The 23,112-nt window shown below is 33.2% G+C and overlaps 1 protein-coding gene and 1 long non-coding RNA gene across 2 annotated transcripts in view; one reads left to right on the top strand and one right to left on the bottom strand.

The window, feature by feature from the left end:
* The window catches only part of LOC106661441 (probable 3',5'-cyclic phosphodiesterase pde-5), a 257,518-nt gene that overhangs the window by 231,594 nt on the left and 2,812 nt on the right, over positions 1-23,112 (bottom strand). The window lies entirely within an intron of this gene.
* LOC106661218 lies at positions 1,755-11,832 on the top strand. Its single transcript, XR_001339657.2, has 3 exons — positions 1,755-2,064; positions 11,002-11,056; positions 11,112-11,832. It is a non-coding gene; the product is annotated as an uncharacterized LOC106661218 (long non-coding RNA).

Raw genomic sequence — 23,112 nt, 5'->3', positions numbered from 1 at the left:
CCGTTTCAATAATATATTCCTATAACGACTTCTCAAAAAATAAAAAAAAATTTAGTGCTCAAAAATCGTTAAATTTAAATTGAAGCAAAACTGTATATTTAGAGGTCTTTAGAGGTGCTAAAACGAAATTTCATTTTAGTTTCATGGAAAAAAATTATGACCTACTTTACTTGAAAAATATTTTATTTTTTGGAAATTTTTTAGTTATTGATAAACTTTGATAGCTTTAAATATATTTTTATTACAATCTACATAAAAATGCTGCGAAATTATATATTCATATAGTTGATTTGAACAAGTAGAGCAGCGAAATAAAAATATTAAAAAACGAAAAATTTCAACTTTCAAATTTTTTTTAGCAAAATCAGGGCCTATCCACAGGAAGTGGCGGATACTTGTCCGATATTTTGGAGTGTAGAATCACTAAAAAAAGTTTGGTTCAATTCCGTGCATATCAACCTGGTCGTTCCCTTGATAGTAAATAAACTTCGAGAAAACTCATAAAGCATAATAAGCAGTACAGATTAAGAAAATGAAGGTTAAAAAGTCTTACGGAAGCAAATTGTTTTATTATAGAGCTTTCGAGTAATAATATAATAAACGAGGAAATTGAAACTCGAATTACTACATTAAATTTATCTTTTAGTTCAAATTGAAAAATTATTCGTAGGCAAATGCAAAATGCTCTGAAGTGTTTATTTTTAATTAAATTGAAGTTTACAGCCCTGGCTATATAATCAAACTGAGCAATATATGTTTAGCTTAACTGACATCCTTTCACTCACTTTTTTTACTCGTTATATATTGAGACAGAGAAAAGTTTTGAAAATCCTTTCACGTTTTTATCATTTATTCGTCCACGTCAATATAGAATTTATAAAATAGAGAACGCAGACAGAAAAATCTCTTTATTAACAGAGATTGGAATACTGGGAAAGGATTGGTAAGAACGGCGTTTTTGATCAATAAATGCTTCAGGGCTACACTGCATTTGAATTAGCGGATTTTCTCCACATTTAGCATTGTTGAAAAAAAAAAAAAAACGAATTAGCTTATTGCTTCTTTATTCAACGTAACGTTCAAAAGCTGCTTGTTTGTTTTGATTTTAAGAGGTGGTTTTCGGCACTAATTGCTATCCGGTTTGACAGGTAATATTGAAAATAGGCGAGGCAATCCGTCAGGATTACCGGCCGGTAAGGCGGAAAACTCGTTATCTCCGGTTTTTATGCCTGACCTTTTGATAAGGTGTACTGAAATTGTTACTGGCTCATTGAAAAAAGAAAAACCTAATAAATTTCCTTGCTTTAAATATAATTTTAATGAGTAAATGTTAAAAAACTTGAAGTTCAAGTCTCCTAACTCTACGGTATATTCAGGAAATATAATTAAACAATATGAATATATATAAAAAATAATAATAAACAAATTAACTAAACGATACATATGTTGGTACTTATCTAGAATATAGTATCTGTTAAATACTAAAATTATAATTTGTTATTCGGTGACATATTTTCTTGTTCGTCCTCCCTCACGCCAATCCCTACATATATATAATTAATTTAATTAGATAATTAATGCGAGAGGTGAGTGTTGTACCTAAATTTTAGTATATTGACGGATCCTTCAAGGCCTTTATAGATAGATAGAAATACTTTATTTTACAATTTTGTGCACGTCAATTAAACACATTTATGTATATATGAAATTAAATCAGTCTGTCGTCGGAGATCGTTGTAAATTGTCACACATGATCGAATTCAAAACTAAACGTAGAACTCTGGATATACATTAATTGTAGAACATAAAAAAAATAGAAATAAATACAAGAAAAGTAATGAGTTTGATCTTCCAGATCATTGGCTATTTTATGTCTGTGCTACTTAACGAAGGAAAGCTTTATACGAAATTAAAATTCCTGGGCTAAATGGAATTTATACTTCCAAGCGAAGCTAGCATACCGTACGTTAGCCGGGGGATCCGAACCATTCAAATCTCAATGATTTGGACTCTTAAGAAAGTAAAGGACCCGAGGTGTAATGGACGAATCTATCCTAAAATCAGGTAAGAAGTGAAGAACTATTTCAATTGACCACGAGTTGCGAACAGATCTCCTCAGCCCTCGCTCTAATCCAAAGAGCACAGTTCAAATGGAGAACCTCGCAACGAAGGTTTAGAAGCCAACGCAACTCAGGTAGATTAAGAACGACGAAATTTTATTCTTTTAAATTAAATAAGCTTATTTAACAAGAATGGACATGAATGAGATAGGTCCTAAACAACGTGAAATAAACTGAGGATTGAGCACGGCGTAAGCATTCGTTTCTATGTTGATCTTTTATTGCATACAACAAAGCTGAAAAGAGGTATGACCATTTATCAAGGTTTGTGGAGGTTAGGGAATACTTATAGTATAGAGATTGCCATTGTGCATACCTGGAAATGTTGAACCTAATGATTTCTAACGCTGTTATTTTTACTAGCCTGGAATCTGAAAAGTGTAAGGTTTTAAGGATGAATGATAAGTGATGCTGTAAGGTGGTATTTGTGTGTATAATAGATCTGGCGAGGAATAGGTAATGCAACTTATTTACGGACATAATATCAGAACATTTTCTATTGAATCAAATTGTTGATAGCCTCATATCTGAAAACCGTAACATAGTATTGAACAACACACTGAGAGTTGAATACTTGATACTTCAGTTTTAATGGGATTACAGCTTGAGTGATAAGAAAGGATCACGTCTTGATTGCAAACTTTGTTAATGAGAATTTGTTTCTTAAATTATTCGTCCACTGCATTCTGAGGGTGAGGAGAACACCAAGTTATTTATACTCATTAACCACCTCTATTCTTTCCCCTTTATAATACCAACGGTACGAAGATTTAAGTCTACCAACTCTTCTGAACCTAGCCTTAGACTTTTTGAGATTCACCTTTAAATTCCATTGATCACAAAAAGGCACTTATGTTCCCTTTGCAACATGTCAGAGATTGAAAATTATATATCATTTTATAGCGTTATGTCCCTTACCTTAAGGGGTTCAGGGTAAGGTTCTTTCATAATAGTACGTTTTCCTGAGAGCAACTTTTAACATATCTTAATGGCTTTGGAAAGTGGTTACCTTTAATTAATTATTGTAGGACAGCATGTAATTATCAATATTTTGTATTCACAATTTCAACTTTTAAAGTGGATTCATTCAAAATGCTATTATTTTCTACTCTAATCTTTGTCTCATTATTAATAATTCAGCCCTCCCTAGGCCGGAGAAGGTATCTTCATATTATTATATCATTTTCTTTATTATACTACACAATCATTAATTTTACCATCAAAGTTATTTTCGTTACTAATTTCATTTTTTTTTTCAATTCCTATTATGTCTATTACTAACTATTATGATATACGAATATGTATTTTTTTCTACAACAAGTAAAAAAACGTACTAATTATAAATGTATTTTTTATGTTATGTTATTTATTAGGGTGAGTTGTGAGGGATGATGGTGAAATATAGCGTACCATCGCCCCTCCAGCATTGTGTGAGTTTGGGGTCGATGGCGGAATATTTATAAAAGTACCCCTAATTTAGGTTAGATTATTAATACTGTGTGTAGATCGATGGAGGGATATAGAGTACTCCACTGACTAATCAGAATCAATATAGTATGTATTTATACGTTTGAATGTATTTATTTGTGCGACTGACTTACCCCATTTAATTAATATTCGGCTACATTATAATAGTTTGGAGATGAAATGACCTAACTGTCGATAGCCCCCGTCAGAGCCTAACCCCGTTGGTAAGGATTCTACGATCTCCTGGGCATCTGGCTTAAGGGAGTACTAGCGACCCATAACGGGGTGGGTGAATTCCCTGATGTATAGTCACTAGGGTCAGCATATCCAAAAGTCCAAATATATCTAAGCAGCAAATCCGCTGATGATCATGAACCAAGCATACGTCTAAGTATTATATTTCTGATTTTTATTGTACATTGTATGAAATAAAGTATTTGATAAAATAACATTTATTTTATCAAATTAAAAAATATCGGTATTCTTCAAACATGAACTTTTTTTTCCTTGGTTGTTTTATTTTGGAATTCGTTTTGTTTAGTAATTGCAATGTAATGACAGCCCTTCATCTCGAGTCGATTGTAAATAAACAAAATTCAATTAAGTGAATGGGCCAAAACCGAAACCCGACAAAGGGCCAGGGCGAGCACAAGATTTACTCAGGACTAATTTGGTAATTTATTGTCGGAGAAGGGGGCCGAAACAAAATAAATAGACAACTGGGTCAATGAATCCAGCCTTTTTCGCCGACAACAGGCTTAGCTACTGTTTACAGGCTGTACCCACCCCGAGAAACCTAATAAACTAGGCTTTCTCTCCTCTTGTCATCATTCAGCCGTCAAGACACTTGGTTTAGAGTGGTTCTTCATTAAATACGCTTGAGTATTGCATTGTATGATACGAAAATAGTAATAGCTTGGAATTTAACAAAACCCGCCGTTTAATAAACGGGACATGTTATGTATATTTCGCTAATCTTGTATCCTTCGTTTGAACTAATTATCTAATCAAAGAGAATTACCGACGGTGATACGGGAATGTGTTTAATGCCCACGCTTAATCCGAACTGCGTTGTAATTCGAAAGATCCCTTTCTTCCCATTGTTTTATACTCAAAAAAGTAGTTTTCGTTTAAAAAAAACAGTAGGATTGAACTGATTGATTATACAAACATTTTCTGATCTCTCCAACGAAAGACCATACTAAATATATTTAATAATATCAATGTTAGAAGGATCGACCTCTGTTTCACTCTGGATCAAGTATAGTCTTAAAGAAAAAAGAAAATGCAGTTGTTACTGCCGACCTATTTTAAGGTCTTCATCAGGGCAAATCAATCTTAATCTGTAGACATATTTGATAGTTGCAGTTGTAAGGTTGCAATATTGTTACAGTCCTTGGAAGTTTTGAAGCATTGCAGCCTCTTGGTTTATTGTACTTTTTTCACTATTAGAAGTATCAACCACTTTTCCACTTACGAACACTCAGGATCAAGTTATTGTCTTAACGAAGAAAGCATATTCAGTGGCTACTGCCAGGCTTTCGACCTACTTTATGGTCATCATCAGGGCCTATATTAATTTCACATTATGAAAAAGAACTTCAACTATGTCTACATATTGACTTATTTACTTTTTCACAGGCGATCTCAAATTTCCTAGATGTCCGACTCAGTCCCAACATTGCCATTGTAACAGTATTGCATCCTTACAAATGAAACTTATTGTTACTTTCTTGGGCTATGTTGGGAGTGGGTCTGTCTTCAAGGAAATTTGAGATCGCCTGTGAAAACATCAATATGTAGACAATATGTAAGGTTGTTTTCCAAGTTCTATATGTTAATTGATTGTTAAATCAATTGTACAAATATGTTTTTCATAATGTGAAATTAATATGGGCCCTGATGATGATCTTAAAATAGGTCGAAAGCTTGATAGTAACAACGATTTTGCTTTTTTCTTCAAGCCCATAACTCGATCCAAAGTGTTCGTACATTTATTTACTAATACCATCTAATTTAGAGGCCTGCCGCCCAATTGCCTGGAGGTACCACTCCTCGGGCTTTAACTCTTACTACAGTCTTCATCTTCCTTATAAAACGTTTTCCATTAATGGAGTGGAGCTGTAGTCTGAAGGAAGGAAATTAAAAAAGATCCCACACTCATTAAGGAATAACAATAGATCAGTCGATAAATCTGTGGTTACAATGACAAGAGTGAAAGAATAAGATAAAAAATCCACAACTCGTTTCCTATAAACGTATGGGCTACCTAAAGTACATAAAGAAGATGTTCCGATAAGGCCTATAACCTGTGGAATCCAATTGCAATAAGCGAAATAGACTACTAAAATATTTCCACAAGCGGAAAATTCAAATCGGCAGGTACTTTTGTACACAGGCAATTTTGTTCACCAAAAGATGACCTACACTACATCACTAATAGTAGACAACCGGAACATAGAGTGGTCAAACGCAGTAAAATAGTTCGGGATAACTTTAGACAGAAAACTTAACTTCACACTGCATATCAATAACATAGTAAATAAATGTAAAGGACTAATAGTTCAACTATTTCCTTTACTAAATAGAAATTCAACACTTATTGTTACTGTACAAGTACTAGTAAGACCAGTGCTAACGTATGCGGCAGACACTAATAAAACTCATTTTAAAAAGTTGCAAAGAGCGCAAAATAAATTCCTAAGGTTTGCCCTAGATGCTCCTAGGGTACCCATATGTAAACTCCACAATGATACGAGTGTACCTTACATTAACGATAATATGAGAGAAATTAGTACTAAATTTTTCATTAAAAATGTAATGAGTGAAAATTTAGTAATAAGAAAATAGGATAATACAGTGTTAATAATTATAAACACAAAAGAATTAAGAACATAATAATAACATAATTAATAGCAATTAATTAGCTTAATATTACATAATTAAAACTAAGTGTAACTCAAGGTTGGGTTTTAGTAGTCCAGTTTTCCCAACATTTAAATTGTAAGACATTATATATTCTTTATTTATTTAAGTCGAGAGGTATAATAATACTTTACCTCTCGACTTAAATAAATAAAGAATATATAATGTCTTACAACTTAAATGTTGGGAAAACTGGACTACAAAAACCCAACCTTGAGTTACACTTAGTTTGAATTATGTAATATTAAGCTAATTAATTGCTAATAATTATGTTATTATTATGTTCTTAATTCTTACTAATACTCTTATCTCTAACTTGTAAATATGTATGTACATATAGATGGTCAGTAAATAAATAATTTTGATTTGGAATCCAATCACACTTTCTATAATCTATAAAAATGGGTTAAGACTTTGTGTGAAAATAAATACAATGTAGTTTGAGCTCATTGAAAATATAAAAAATATTAATCCATATATGTTTTAGTAGTCATAATTGACCATATTAATTATTTTGATAAGTTATACTTTTAATCTAAGGTCTTGGTTGAAAGAAAAAGCAAGTGTCATGTAACACTAGCTTTTTCATTATCTCTGATAAAAAGCATAATTAATTTAAATAATTAATACGATCAATTATGACAACTAAATATGTATATGGATTAATATAATAATTATAGAAGTAAATACTTCGCCAACAGCTTACCGCGGCTACTTTATAGGTCGCCGAAAATCGAATCCTGATTACACGATATTTGAAAATATAGAAAAAAGAGGGAAAATTCGAAAGGTGTAGGTTGAGATAAGTAGTTGGTGTCCGAGTGGATCGAGGTCACGATAGCACAAGTGGTTAGGGCACCGTAATTTAAAAATGTAATTAAAATAAAAAATATTAATGTATATGAAGGTCTTTTTGTTTCATTCGATTTTAAATCCCTATTTAATTTAATTCCCCTAAATATAACAATATACCTCATATATCAAAACATGTGCAAATTTATCAATGTGCCACTTGATCTGTTCACTGATTTAGTCACTTTCTCAGGAATTAAAGGATATTTTAAATACGATAACAAAATATATTGCAGATTGGTGGTTTTGCGACGGGAGGCGTTATATCTCCCATTTTTGCACATATTCTAATGAATGATTTGATTTATTGTTTATTGAAATCTAATTAAGACAACCTCTTCAAGCTTTTTAATAGTTATCATGAGAATATATAATTAACCTATAAAGTTGAAAACAGTGACTCTATTCCTTAACTTGTCGTGAAATTATTAGAGGTCCGGAGGGTATATTTCAGTTATTTCATTCTCACTCTTTTGGAAAAAAACTGAATTGAGTTAATAATTTTATACAGAGAGTTTTGACACTGACAATAAGCAGGACATGCTTCTGGAGTGAAGTTAAAGAAATAATATAAAAAAGAAATAATAACAATACACAAATACATACAGCGTTAGATTTTAATTCAAAAAAGTTAACAAACAGTGAACAAACCGATAGAAATATGAACAAATACATTCATTTTTTTAAATTATCAAATATGTAATAATTTTCTTTACATGTTTATATATCGTATCATCTTCTAAGTTTTTTAATACTTTAAGGGAAAAGATTAATCTGTCTTTTAAAAAGATTATTTTACGATTAAAAATGGTTAATTTGAAATTAAACAGATTAGTTTGCGATTAAAAAGGGTTAATTTTACGTAAAAAGTTATAAATTGACGAATTTTAAAAGGGACTATTTTAATACTAGCCTTAATCAATCAAGTTTGTGAAATATTAAAATGCATTTTCCTCTTAATAATTGTTTAAAGGATATTGCTGATTTCTAGACGATTGATATGAAAAAGGGTGCCTTTGAGATGCGATGCCAGTAGGCCTACTAGCAAATATTTATTACAGTTGACGTATGTTTAACAACAGAAATCTGTTGTATTACATGTGTAATAACACATACCAATAGCATGTGCACTATAAAAAACCTATGTAGTTTTGACGCAGTTGAAACTTTCGGATTTAAAGAGAACGGGATGGGCGATAATTCCTCCCACGCGCTATTTATCCCCGGTTTGTTTTTGGCCGGAAAACGTGTGTAGGGTCTCTTCCGGTTTAGCTACAAGTGGGGTCGCTTCGGCGATATCCGTTTAAAACCTTTCCTTTTAGGGTGGTAATGGGTGGGGTGACGTCAACCCTGTCAACACTCCCATTAGGGGTGTGACCCGCGCACCACTGCACCGTTCCACCCCCCGCAAATTGACACTCACTCTTTAATAATAATTGCTCCTTGGCAAGTAGGCGTTTATTTGGCGTTGTTCAGTTTTGAAAAGTCGAGATTTTCTTTAGTTCACGATTCTCTTTGGCTGCTTTTAAATCCTGAACATGGAAATAAATGAACTGTTTGGTTAATTTATTGGAATGAATGTAATTTATTAGCGTGAAAGGAAAGGGCTGGCTAACCCCACCTCGAGGAATATCGAGTACTCTGGAGTTAGTGTATGACGTCTGGTGAGTAAAAGTAATTTATTAACGTTAAATGAAGGGGTTGTCTACCCCACCCCGAGGAACATCAAGTACTTCGGAATCGGTGTATGACTTCTGGTGATTAAAGGTAATTTATTAGTGTAAAAGGAAAGAGCTATCTAACCCTACTCCGAGGAAAATTGAGTACTCCGAATTGAGTGTAGACGTCCGATGAGTAAAAGTTATGTGATAGCGTGAAAGAAGGGGGCTGTTTAAATCCACTCTGAAAGCTTGTCGAGGAAACTGTATACATCCATATAATATATACTTCCACCAGCAAGGAATTCATCATTGCTAACTGAACCTGCTAAATAAGAATCGCAACATCCTTCTCCACCATTCACTTCACCAAAGCGAGTGTTTTACAAACTACTATCCCCCGGGTTCCCATTCTCTTTTCATTATACACTGTAAACATTCCTTATCACTCCTCACATATGAAAACGATAGGCTACCTTTCAGCAAACCCTCATCCAGCAGTGACCTTTACAAAGTCCAGGACTATTTGGTCCTATTTGAAGATACAACAAGTTTTGGTGGTATTCAAAGGTACTGGTGTTTTTTCTTTCTTTCAAACTCGCCATATCCTTCATCTTTATAATTATGATGTTAAGGCTGATATCAATCGTACAAAGATAAAAGTTTTAAAGTCCTCATGAAGGCACTTATTCCTCAAGAGCTCAACGATAGAGCGGAGCGTTTTGATTTACACTTGGCTTTATCCCTGACTTTATTATCGGATTGATTATTAATTTATTCAATAATTGTGCTTACAACTTCTTTTTTTTGGCAAATAGAAACAAAATAAATTTTCTCATCGGCGTGTCAAAATTGAACTTGGATGTGACATCCAGTAGTAAAAATGTAAATGAAAATTTATTGTTTTTTAAATAATGTTTACTTAGTAGATTAAGTTCGGTCATCCTTAAAAGAACATTTCACTTATTGCAGGAGAAGTATAAATAAAAATACTTTATTTGTATTATATTATAGTTCCCGGCTGCAACGACGAAATGCACATGGCAAGGAAAAGTGTCATAGTATTAATGAATAGAAATGCAACCATTTGTCTCATTGGCGAGAGAATTGTTCAATCAAAAGACAACAAGCCTTTTCGGTCTGCGGCAGGAAATTAAATTGCCTCACTAAACGGCAGGATGGTAGCAATAAAAACGGATTAATCGCTGAGAAATAACTGAATGATTATTTCATAGAAAAATTGGCATGATTCTCTTACTTAGACCAATACTTGTAAATATTATCTTAAAATACATATAACTCCATATTCAACCGTTATTTTATTGCTTTTTTTTAGATATTGGATGGATAAATAATCATTCTTCTAATTTATTAGTCTAATGTTGTTTTCAAAACTGGGATAGGGATGGGGTAAAAGAAGAGGCCACAGGGCCTTCTGCACTTCGACCCAAGGAGATTTATTGTGCTCCTCTGTTTTTATAACTCACAGGCCAGCTTCAGTTTGTTAATCAACCCCCGTAGCCTTGCCAGTGGCTCCTTAGTTTAGAGTCTTGGTTGCGGATTTTCCTCTCATAGTTGCATGAATATCCACCTACATAGACCTTCAGAAAACACAAAACGTATTCCGCAATCTTGTCTTCTTCCTGGTAATATCTGAACAGTATTCTTCTTACTGATCTCCTATACGGTTTTTAGCCACAATGCATTGACAGGAGTTCAACCAGAATCCCGGTACTGTTGCAGTTACCGTCGTGGGTACTGGAGGAGTAATTCGTTTCTAAGTCTTGCGGATGGCTTTTCTATAAATCTCTTGCGAGCCCCATGCCTGGAGTGTTGTTCCACCAGGTTTTGGGCTCTTTCCGAAATCTGTTCGTGGCGTTTTTATTTCCATTATGTATTTTTCTGATAACGTATTTTCGTTTTTGGATAAGTTATTGTATATCTAATCTCATTTAATATGTTTGTTTTTTTTATTGTAGGTAAAAAAACGAATCAACTGATATAGAATAAACTTGAAATACATTCACAAAAAAGGTAAAATCAAGTTTTTAAAACAAATATTTAAATTAGCTAGCCAATTTTTTTCTAGGTTCGTAGAATCCATTGATAAGAAAGCCCACATACATGCCTAATATTTTTGGGCCAGTACCGCCTAAACTGTTTAATTAAAATCGATTATTCCACGTTCATAGCCTTCCGTTGACGGTGAAGAAAATGAAGAAAATATTTACACATTGTCCAAATGTTATTTTAGCTTTCAGGCTTCAAGGGTAAAAGTTAATGACCAAATTGTTGACAAACTATATTTACAATACTAAGTAAACTGTATTGAATAATGGAAAATTGTAATGTGTGGATCGATTTTTAGGGTGACCCATTTATTATTTTTAATTGAGGAACGTAACAGGAATTATGGATGACGATAGCTGTTTCTATGAAGTATCTAATACAGACAAGGGAGGAAACCTCCTTGGAAATTCTAATTTTTTCCTTATCGTTACGTCGATCATCCACTATAATCCCAGATAAATTGTCGCTCAATCAAAGACGAAAAGTTTGTATTAGGCCTGAAAATCGATATGCGGCGCCAGGGATCGGGAAATCCTAGATATCTCAATTATCGAAAACAAGGGCATGTTCTGGGGTTTCGGGGTCGTCCACCCTCTTCCAACCGACCCCAATTACCATAATACATGTCGAATTTTATTTGGAACAAACGATAGCTAAGGCAGAATCTTTTCCCGCTTGTTTTGTCTCTTTATGTCCCGGCTTCTCATTTACATACATACGTATCTGCCGAACGCGCGTGAATTTTCCACCATACTCAACAAAACTTCCAAGTCGCTATATGAATTATTTATCAACTACGAAACAAAATTACGACCGACGACAAAGGGTATAAGTCTTATCTCAGATAAATAAGATCTCTGATGAATAAAAAAAGTAATTAATAATTAGGTATAAATAATTTCCGTAGGATTTCCGGATGCTAACACGTTTATTTTTAAACCGCCGGTCTGTTATTTTCGTAACTCTGCCAAAGACTTCAAACGTCGTAGTTGCCTAATAATTAAGAAAAAAGCCAACAGACGAGGGGCCTTGTACTGTTTTATTCTAAACCCCTAAAGCAGAATTTTTCCCCGTTTAAAGTGAAGCCAGAAAATAGAGGTTTTCTAAACAAAGTTGTACAGATATATAAACAGTGGCTTTATGTGTTGCATAACTTCTGCCGAAAAAGATGAAGGTGCCAACTGCCAAAACGTTTTAATCACAGCAAGATGAGATCATTACAACCGGATTAAGAATAGCAGCTCGTGTTTGTCCATGGGCCGGACACGACCTGCTGTCTATATTTAGAAATTGATCTTTTATTGGAAACGTCCTTAAACATACCCCTCTTGAATATTTATAGAGATGAACAGACTCGTTTGTTCCGGATGGGTTAAAACCGTTTTACGCAGATCTACGCTGTTTAGTCAGTGCAGTTCTCTACAATCTATTCAACCCGATTGTTAAACCAATCGGCACTGATCACTTTATCCGATTCTGTCTAATCTCGTTGTTTTACGTACTACTCACACTTCTCGCCATGATAAGTAATGAACTGTCTCAGAAAAGGGATATCTGAAGTTCAGCATTTAATCCTCCTCGATCAATGGCAACCAAAGCGCAGCAGATGAAGCCGAACTTTACGAGCAACCACTATAAGAAATAACATGATCCCGACATCAAAAACCCTGCAGTGATCAAAATCTGAACCCGACCTGATTTCTGGTCGGATTCTCAGAGAGTTGACTAGAAAACCAGAAGATGGCGAGGATCATCAATGCTACCTTTACTCTTAAATATGTTTTATATATTATTTACCGATTTCTCTATTGCCGCTGTTTTCTAAATTACTTGAAAGACTCTTACTTAAAAAGGGCAATGTCAATTAGGGAGGATCACAAAATTATGCTCAACCATCAGTTTACTTCGGCGAATCTTCGACTAACCAAGTCACCGAACAGCCGAAATATTGCACAAGCACTGTAAGCTCTGCTGTTTTCCTAGATGTGGCTCAAGCATTTGATTAAGTCGGACGTGAAGGTCTTTTATAAAAAAACTCCATTCCAAATAACTACTCAAAACCTATCGAATCCTACCTTGCTGACAGGTACTTCGGAATTAAAGAAGAAGAGCCTATTCGGAACTCAAACGGATCCATGCTGGAGTACCGCAAGGCTGTGTACTAGACTATGTCCTATATCTGCTCTTCACTAGCAATCTACCAGCAAACGAAACAACTACCATGGCAATTTTGGCAGAAGATACGGTTGGAGAAAGCGATACTCATTCGATTGAACAACTCCATTTCCTAAATTTATAAATGGACAACATAATGGAGAATAAAGCTGAATAAAGAAAAATGTATATGGGCTTCACAAATCGGAAAATTCAATATGTGTCAGCCAATTTTTTTCTGTTATTGAACTGAAATATAATCTCTTTCCGGTCTCTCCCGGTGTTCGTTTTCTGTAGTGGGGGCCCTCTACTTCGCCCGTACATCAGGATTCAAGTCCTTTCGTAAAGTCAGCTTGTCAGGTCCCGTATATGTCTAGTGGCTTTGCCCGACAGACGGCGCCGATGGATGGGTGTCTAAAAAGCTGCGCTCACGACCCATATGGCCGCAGGCAATAAGCAGCGTCGACCTCAGGCGGTATGGGAGAGGTTGAAAAAAACTTTGCACGTCCTTAATACTGTGTGAAGAACTCACCATCATATTCCCGAAAACGTACTGGTTAATGGGCAGAAACTCTCCATTACCTACTGAAAGTAAACTTTTACTTAATCAACAGGTCCTTAAGATATGTAGATTTACGACATCTAGCTCTGGGGCTGTGCCAGCAAGACCAACCGCCAACTCATACAGATTTCATAATAGAGTAACGAGAAGCGTGGTCAATGTACTGTACATGATGAATGAAAACGTCCACCGTGACCTCTAAACGGAAAATATAGGAAGCTAACTATAAAGCCGCTTTAGCCTACCATCAAAGACTACAAAAGTGAAACTGAAGACGTCAAATACCTTGCCAGAAGACTCAAACCCCTCTAGCCACATGATTTATTATTGGTGCAGTGATTTGGTGAAAAAGCATGTTACATATATAAGTTTTATTGTCTATGGTAGTAAAGGAGGATTAATTATTAGCTACGTTAATAGCGCTAGGTTGTAATATCAATAAAGTCTCTCCACCATTAAGGATTGGAGGGAACAAATTACAAATCACCATGATGGATCAAAATGGTACGAAATAAGCTACTTTTTTACAGTCATTTCCTTTTTCCAAATAATCATTCCTTTATATAAATTTAGTCTTCCGTATTTCAAAAACATTTTGTGATGTCGGAAGCACCTATGTATTTAAATGATGCTGGGCTCGTTTGTACAAAATTAAAAAATTTTAACAACGTTTTTACAGAAAAATTGTTAAAATGTCCGTTTTCAGATAGAACAATTTATGCCAATAAATTACAACCTTCGAACATGACGGTCTTTTTGATGAAGCATTCTTTGATTTCAACCTTCGTTGACACATTATTATTATTACACAATATAAACAAGCTGGTTGTTTCCGATCATTTGGTCTGCCTATTCTCGCTGCTATGGTCTAATAAACAAGTTTCACCATCTCGCCAGCTTCAGTTTTGAGTCGGTGTGATTTCCATTTATTGGAATCCTTTTCATCTCTTCGTGTAAGGAGGAAGTGGTGTGTATGAGTGATTAGTAATTTGATTAATTAAATCAACGTTTTATACTTGTTTTTTCTTTTCCACATGAAATTGTATAAATTTTATTTTTTAGGGTTAGGTTGTGCACGAGTTATTTTTAATTTAAAACTTTATTTTTATCTTTTTTACAGAATTTTAGACGTTTAGAGCAGTTTGCTCATCTTCTGTAACTAGTATTTATATAGAAAAAAACCTTATACTAGATATGTGTAGAGATTAGTGACCGTTAATCGATAGTTATTCAGATATCGTGAGATGCGGTCGGGTATGATGTAGGTTTCAGAAAAACATTTTCTTTATCGTGCCACGATAAAGAAAATGTTTTTCTGAAACCTACATCATACCCGACCGCATCTCACGATATCTGAATAACTTATACTAGATTTATTATTTAAAAAGTTATGGTTTATTATTTATTTTTTTAATAATAAACTAACTTTTTAATAATAAATAATCTAATATAAGGTTTCTTTATATAAATAATAGTTCCAGAAGACGAGCAAATGGCTCGAACGTCGACACTACGTAAAAAGAGAAAAATACAATTTTGAATAAAAAGGCCACTTCTCATTACTGCAAAACTAACCCTACAAAACATTTTTTTTTAAGTCTTGAATGCGTTGTGTGAGAGAGAGCACGCAGGAATGCTGCCCGATTTGGGAATTGTTTTTGAGCGCGGCAACGAGTATTTGGGTCCCCTATTCCTATTCTTGGAGGAAATGGGGTTTTTCTATTGTATATAGTAATAATAGTTGTGTATACCTAGTTGTGTTGAGAGTGAATATATTTATTAGCGTGAATGTGTGATGTAAGAGGCGGATTATCGAGTACCCATCGACCCTCAATTGGGTTAGTTGTACAATGTAATGGAAAAATATCGAGAACTCCACAACCCTAATTGAATGAGTAGTATGTAAATAGGAGTGAATGTATTTAAGAATGTGCGAATGGGTTTGGAATTGCATGCGTTGGGTGCTAAATTGACCTCACTGTTGACAACACTTGGAACCCAACCTCGGTGGCTGAAGGATAAGACTGACGTCTGCCCTCCGATTGCCAAGACCTGGGGTGGGTGACTCTCGAGTCAGCCGGCAATTTAATGTAAATAGCAAAAGCTGGAATTGCCGGTGGACTACAAGAAGCGAATAGGCTCAACTCGACACATGTTCATTTGAGCCTATATAGATCCAAATTCAAATCCAAAATGTGCTGTGTTTGTAATTAATTTTTGGCTTCTCAATTTTCAGACACTGCAGAAATCCCTGTTTTATTGTATTAAAATATTGTTCATTGAGGAAAATTTCATAAGCAATATTGTTTTTCCCTTACTGTCAGTGTGTACAAAAAAAAAAATTTCAAACCAGGAAAATGAAATTAGCTTGGCTGACTGACAAGTTTAATAGCTTAATACGGCCCCCCTTTGCCTTCTTGAAGTTAATTTCTTTTGTAAACGTATCATTTTCACCGAGTGAATTTCGTCGTTCCTTGTTGCCGTAAACAGGAAAACGCCCTAAAAGGGAATATTTTCATTCTCTCCATGTACACAATTAATAAAACAGCTAAGACGTAATCTCGGTACCTAGTTTAGATTCTGGGAGCGCGAATGTCGTTAAATGGTTGTTACATTTCCATTCAGTTTTATGAGTAAGAGGATTTCAGTATCTTCCCCCTTTTCTGCTTATTAAAGCTGAGTTATTTACTTTTCCATTTTCCGGCTTAACGAGATTCCTAAACGACAAAAGGAAGGCTTTCTGACATCACTCTTCATTCTTATTTGTCTTTGTTTTTATATAATTATTACAAAAACAACAGCCTACAGCTCAAATTTTTTTAGTTAAAATTTAAAAATCGGTAACCTTGTTTATATTTTCGTAAATTTCAATCAGGATTAATTGTTAAATTTTACTTCTATTTAATTAATGGGTAGTAAAATTTGTGCAAACTCGGACGTTTAAATTATGTTGGTCTTAAATCAAAACAGCTTTCGCTGACAACCAAAATAAGGCGGTAATAGCTTCGAGTAGGCGTAGATCACTATCACACACGGAGTTAAGTCACAAACTCAACATATGAGCAAATTAAATCAATGATGTCACCCGGAAATCGCAATTTATTTTCAGCTTACACCACTCGAGACTTGTCTCGATAAACGTATCAAAGTTACAAATATCCGGTTGGTCGTGATCTAATGGTAGGTTTATGGAATAACATTCGTCTTTTCTGAAAAGTTGGATCTTACTCACAGTTCGTTGTTTTCAACGATGCGGATTTCAAAATTAAAGCTTGTAAGGTTGTAAATCCTTCAACCTTATGATGAGCTTTAAGATCGTTCAAAACAACAAACTGTAAGAGCCAACTTTTCAAAAAAGATTAAACAACATACTAACCCCTTATTATTATGTGGACTATAACAAGACCTTCTTGATAGCACTCTTTGATCGAAGTGGAAAAAAGTTTGGATCGTTTGTAAAGTGAGCCCTTCATATGTCGGACATACACGCGAACAATCTTGCACGAAGCTTGGTGAATTTAAATGTCATTTGTCATAAAATGTTAAGAAAAGACTGGTTTTGATTAATTTCTAACGACTGTTGCCAAAAATAGAAAATGTTGATACCATCATTATTTCGCCGAGTTTTATCTGCCAATTTATCGTACTGACAATCGAACACTTATCAAAATTATATATTCCGATTTATCAATTTGAGACGAGCCCATCATCGAAGTCTAGCTGTTCAAAACCCGAGATATAGACGGTCTCAGAAATAATTTCATAATGGTCTTTTTATCTGGCATCCATCCTTCATGAATGAGAGTAGTTGAGATTTAAAAAATTAGGCCTAGTTTAAAGATTAAAAAACGGCGTTGAAACGATTAGAGGTCATTAAGAGATTAAACGAAGTTGAAAGACAATTTCACGAGAGATTTTGGAAGAAAGTTAAGATTAAGACGTCAGCTTTGTATCTCACGGATTTTTAATGCCGAATCACGTTTTAAAAAGTCACTCATTCCGGTTTAAACTTGTACTGTTTTGGTTTCAAAAAACTATTGACACATGAGATAAGAGTAACACCTGTGATAATCAGAGGAATTTTAATTTTTGGTGGAGTCGGAATAAAAATATTGACATTACTCCTTGTGGTAGGAAAACTTTTCAAATTAAAATAATAATCTCTTGTTTTATATTTAATAATTATATCTTTTTTATATTATCTCTTAATTATATTTAATTTCATATCATTATTAATTTTAATTGTAATTAATTTTATATCGTTTTCTAAGAGCCCAATTCTTTTAAATTTCAAAAGAATTGCAAATAGACAGGCATTTTACATTACATGTTTATTTTTTACTTTAAGGAAGGATTTATTCGATATTAAAAAGGGTTAATTTACTATAAAAAATGGTTCATTTCAAATAAAAAGGGTTAATTCGTCGGGAAAAAACTATAATCAGCAACATCCTGCATAAACAATTGATAATTAGACAACTATGTTCTTCTCCCCGAAACTTCAATCCGTTTGGATAAATAACTATAGGATCACCCCAGATAGTGTACAGACACATATCAACATCAAACATATTTCAAGGTTTCAGGCAGTAAGTGTACCTCACCGTTAGGTGGCCATTGGAGGAGCAAGACAATGGGCATTAGCCTTGAATATTTACACAGATAGTAGCAAGGACGGTGGAAATTTGGGCTGTTCAATGGTCGTCTATAGAGTCGGGCAGGGGAAGGAATTTCTGGTAGTGCAATGCTTGGCTGTGGTCTAGACCTCGCAGCACTAGGCGCATGTTGTCAAAACACATTTTAATCTTATTGTTTTTCCTACTTAAGTAATATCGAATATAAAATTATCTTAAGTATAAATCGATCAAAAGCCGATTTAACTAAGCGATTTTTACATTTCTTTAAACCATTAAAAAAGCTTAGTCGATGGTATGAAATATAAGAAAATAAATTAAAATTTTTGTTGATTTGAGAATTTATTTTTTTGCATTTTTCGAAATACAAAATCATTGGGCCCTGACATAAACCACAATATGAAAAATAATTGTAATTAAAGTTACAAAGTTTATAAACTTAAATATAAATTTTTTTTTAAATTTGAGAAATGTAAGAAAAGATGAGTTTTAACAGCCAAATTAATTAATCTCAAATTAAAAGAAGGATCATTTGTTTTTATACTCAATTTTATATAACGTTTAATTATAATTATAATTAATGTTATGGGGTCTTCTGAGAGCTAAATTATTTTCTATTTAAAAGAAATCTCAAATTAAAAGAAGGATCCTTTGTTTTTATACTTAATTTTATATAACTTTTAAGTATAATAATAATTAATTTCATGTGGTCTTCTAATAGCTAAATTATTTTCTATTTAAAAGAAATCTCAAATTAAAGGAAGGATCATTTGTTTTTATACTTCATTTTATTATAAGAAGTTTTTTTCATGTAATTTCCTAAAGACCTACAGTATTTTAAATATAGTGTGTGTCTAATACGCTAATTTCGGTATAATTAATTTTGTTTATAAAATATTTAGACGCTGAAGATGAGGAAAAAATCCTGAAACGTATTCAAAATAAAAATAATATAATTTTCCAGAAACAACAAGTTTGCAACTTAAAACAAATACTTAATTTTATACAATTTTTCATTTTAATATAATTATATTTTCATATGGTGTTCTAAGAGCCAATTTTTTTTTAAATATATATATATATATATAATGAAGTAATGTTACTTTGCGTGCTTTCTACTTCACATTTCATACCATCGCCTAGATTTTTTTTAATGTTTTAAAGAAAGGTTCATTTTAAATTAAAAAGGGTACATTTAAAGGTAAAACATTTAATAGAAAATTAAAAAGGTTGAATGAAATTGGCTTTTAATTAGTTTTATTTATGCAATTATTAAATATATATCTGGGGCTGTAGTGAAAAGTAGGTTAAGCAAAAGTTATGAAATAATCCGATTAACTTGAGGGAAAACAATACTTCAGGAAGCTATGCTAATGTTGAGAGAACCAGAAAAATATTCATGGCCTTTTTGGACCCACTTTTTACTGCAACAGCAAAAATATTGGACTCATTTCGGTAGCACGTGCTTTGAAGTATAGAAGTGTAAAAAGTTAACCTGTTCATTGATCAAAAAACCTAATAACCTCGCTTTTAAACTTTGAAACAATTTGTAACAGAACAAAAATTTGAAAATTTAACAAAAATAAAAGTTTAAACATTTAAAAAATATGTGCTTTATCGTCAATACGAATTGTGCTTAATATAAAAGTTATTGTCTTTCGAAAATATGGTCTCGAATAATAAATTTGCATAATTTAATTACTTTCATCCAACAAAATTAAATCACATGTTGTCCTCGAGTTTAAAAAGTGTTTTCCGGCGTGGGTTTTTCGTTCGAAGCATAAAACGATCATGTTACATCAAATCGAACTGAAAAACCAGCTTCTATTATTGGTCAAATATCCTGAGGTAAATGTTAATATCGTTTTGTGACTCCAACGTAGAATTTTTTTTCCATTGAGGATGATGTGCGTATACATCGAATTAGAAACTCTCATTATACTTGATTGTATTAAATTGCCCCATTTCGTATGTATTTTGCATAGAGTATACGTATAAATTATGTTTAAGTCCTGTGTAGATGGCGTGAAGTAAACACTTAGGTTAAGACTGTTATCCTATAATTAACTTAGTTTAGCAAATTTAGCCTAATGAGCGAGAGACATACGGCCACGGATGAATCCCTTTTGAATTTCTTCGCGTACGAAAGTTTAGGAGAGTTGCCCGGAAAACTTTCTCGCGTTGTATCGACGTTAGCCGTTTAAATGTAAATACAACTTTTTGACAAACAATGTGTCAGTCGAAGATTTGAATTTCGCGTTTTATCGGTTGAAGCCAACGATTCTTCAGGTATAAAACAATACGTGTATGCAAATGAATTACGGAAAAGAAGACGGAATAAGCCAAACCTCTGGCAAATTTTTTCTTTCAAAGGAAGAAATTATCAATAACCGAGAAGGCGCAAAAAAAACTAGTTCATTAGTTTTTCAGATCAATTACAAAACCGTAAAGAGCCGAAACACCGACCGAAAGGATTTTATACTAAAAACCCTCATATTAAAAGAAGAATTACTTGGTTTTATATAATTTTTAGTTTGAATTATAAGAAATTTTCGGTAAAGGTAAAAACATTTTTTTAAATTTGAGATTTGTATTAAATAATTGGGATCTTAAAAGCAAAAATTTTTCACATTTCTAACAATTAAAAAAGTCCTTTATTTTATATTTAATTTCAAATATTTTTTAATTGTTATTTAATTGTGTCATTTATATAAGAGTCCAATTATTTTATATTAAAAACCTTCATATTAAAAGAAAAATCATTTAATTTTTATAATTTTTAATTTTAATTATAATAAATTTTCGGTTATGTAAAAATTCGTTATTCTATAATTAACTTAGTTTAGCAAATCTAAGTGTCTTTTATATAAGAGCCCAATTATTTTATATTAAAAACCCTCATATTAAAAGAATAATCAATCAATTTTTATAATTTTTTATTTTAATTATAATAAATTTTCATGTGGTCTTCTAAGGGCCCAATTATTTTCATTAGAAATTTGTCTATTAGATACATTTCTTTTTAACCCAGTCATCTTAAGATAAAATGAAGTTCCCTGAAAGAAATACGAACAATATTTCTCTTTTTACCACGCCTTTCCCCAATATGAATTGAACATTTTCTCGTTTGGACCCATATTATTGAAATATTTTGGGCCGTTATGAGGTCGTCTAACGCCACCTTGGAAGGTACGGTTTGTTTGTCTGAACGCATCTACATCCGCAGACGACGGCGCCGAAACGAGACTGACCTCGAACACAACTGACATGATTTAAAAACAATCCTATACAGAAAAAAAGACCACCGTGTACGTTGTTGCCAGTTTTGCCCGAGCGAGACTAATTGAAAAAGTACTAGGGACCATCACGTCGTAAAATTTTGACGTTAAACCAAGGTGTTTTTTACATATATTATACGAATATGTAAAATAGTAGAACAGTTTAAATATTGATGGTAACTCTGGATTAAAAAAATGATAAATAATTTCTAAAACAATAGTTTTTATTAATTACTTAATTGGATACAGTCAAACAATCCAAAAGAAATCTATCTAACATGTACAGGGTGTATCAACTTCTATAGTCAACCCATTCGGAAATTATTAACTTTAGCAAAAAATGGACATATACAAACCCCAAATTAATTTTAGCTAGGAATCCTATAACAATTTTCCTTTTAGTAAAAGGGCTGTAAAATAAGCTCTAGAAACGAATAGAAACGTACAATAAAAATACGGGATTCTCATTAAAAATAACAAAGTTAGTGACATTTCCCAGCTAGATGAGAAAGTTATTTTACATCTGTTACCGCAATTCCTAGCCAAAATTAACTTGGGGTTTGTATAAGACCATTTTTTGCTTTCAGAATTAAATTGGTGGACTATAGAAGTTAATACACCCTGTATATAAAAGTGAATGACCGTATGTGTGTTAATCGTAAAAACGAAAACTACTAAACTGATTTCGATGGAACTTTCACAATTTGCTTTTATTAGTGCCGGACGGATTTAGAAACTATAAAATGGGCATATAACAAATAATGGGCGTCAGGATTTCAGGAATTTGTGGCGCCCATTTTCTCAGCTGTCAGCTGTCCAGACGGGCCTCCGGCTGCCGGAATGATAGATACATTTTTCGAATTCCGATTTCGAGCTTCTAGCACTCAATAGAGCGATTTCGATGAAAATTTCAGTTTGTTCAAACAGTCCTGGGAGTGTTTAGAAACTATAAAAATGGCATGTATTACACATGAGGGTCGTCAGGATTTAAACAAAATGATAACATTTTCTTATAATTACACGTTTCCCGCGTCTTTCAAATTCCGATTTGGAGGCGCTAACAGTCAATAGACGCAAAAGCTACGCTAATATTCTATAATCGCAAAAATTACTGAATCGGTTATAGTTGCAAAATACTGATACTTTATAGTCGCAAAAACTGCAGAATTGGTTTCGCTGATATAAATATAGGAAGATGAAGAACTTCACCGTTGCATCTTTACGATAGGCAGCAGTGGTGTAGATAGGAGAACGCACTATCGGCATGTGACCTGACGGTTCTACTCAGGCACTCATCCAAACCATCAGATTTGAGAAAAATGCTCCAAGTGAACGTTTATTTAGTGTACAAAGATGAGGACTGTAAAAACAGATTTTGTTTTATAGGTATGT

Source organism: Cimex lectularius, unplaced genomic scaffold (genome assembly GCF_000648675.2).
Source record: "Cimex lectularius strain Harlan isolate CLEC.00 unplaced genomic scaffold, Clec_2.1 scaffold23, whole genome shotgun sequence".
Classification (NCBI taxonomy): domain Eukaryota; kingdom Metazoa; phylum Arthropoda; class Insecta; order Hemiptera; family Cimicidae; genus Cimex; species Cimex lectularius.
Note: the sequence above shows the minus strand (reverse complement) of the source record. Positions and strands in the feature narration are given on the sequence as shown.